Below are 1,234 nucleotides of genomic sequence, written 5' to 3'. Positions count from 1 at the left end.
CCAAATGCTTTTAATGTGGGCTAAAATAGTCCTCCATGAAGACTACTTAATCTATAATAAAAGAATCTGAAAATTAATTCCACATATTTATAGACTTTGCGACTACAATGACACAATGCAAATAATTAAAAGATGATTTTGACAATTTGCACATTTTAAATAGAGCATAATGAAGTTGGGAAAAACAAGAAAGGAGAAAGAAGGCTCACCTCATCGGGTACCGCATAAGGGCGTAAATTACTGCATTTAGCTAGTTTTTGCACATATTTGAGTCCAAATTTCTTGGGTGTTAGAGCGTGCTTCAACGGAGCTAAAACATTGGCATACTGCCTCTCTAAAGCCTCAATAATTGATTTCTCAACATTTGCAATTACCTTTAAATTTTTTTTGAAGGCAAAATGGAGAAGCAATCCATAAGAATGCATTAAAAGCAAGAGAAAATGCAATGAAGAAGAAAAGATTATTTATTAAGCAATGAATCATAGTTTCACACATTTTCGAGAAGCGAATTGTACTCTGGCCAGCGACGAATGATAACTTCATACTCGTTGAGAGTACTCCTCAGTAGGTCATACATGTCGTCAACGAAAGGGTTTGACAAATGAGGCGTTCTAATGGCAGACCACTTTGCCTGGCAACACTTATTGGCACAGAAAAAAAAGTTTCAGGAGTCAAAACAAGGTAAAACGTTAGGGATATTGACATAGATACCACTCAATGCCTATGTGTTTAAATGTCTAACATCTAAACTTTACCTTTTAAAATTATGCCACCCAAGTTTTTCATACTACATTAAAAATACCATTGTTTTATTTTAAAAGTGAAATACACATTTTCATGCATAGGTAAGGGGGCATATATTTAAAAAATTAAAGTTTAGGTATGTAAATACATAGGAATTAAGTGGTATCTATCCAAATCTTCAAACACATTAATGATAAAGCAGATCATGGCTAAAAAATTGTTGATCATTTAGGCGATAAGAAGAGTAAGAAATGTAGAAATGTTTAAAATCTATATTTAAACCCAAAAGGAGGAAAAAATGACAAAAAGGTTGTTTCCTTAATGCTCATATTTATTTTTGCAGGATATGCAAAGCCCAAGGGTGACCATATTGCTTCAACTATTCAATCAACAGACAATCCGCTTTTACCAATCATTCATAGATTTAATTAATATCTAAACATGTGCTGATGTTCGAGATCATTTTGTCAAATCCAACAATATTTATGAG

The sequence above is a fragment of the Phalaenopsis equestris genome, unplaced genomic scaffold, assembly GCF_001263595.1.
Source record: "Phalaenopsis equestris unplaced genomic scaffold, ASM126359v1 Scaffold000544, whole genome shotgun sequence".
Taxonomy (NCBI): domain Eukaryota; kingdom Viridiplantae; phylum Streptophyta; class Magnoliopsida; order Asparagales; family Orchidaceae; genus Phalaenopsis; species Phalaenopsis equestris.
The sequence above is the reverse complement of the archived record's forward strand: the minus strand, read 5'-3'. Positions refer to the sequence as shown.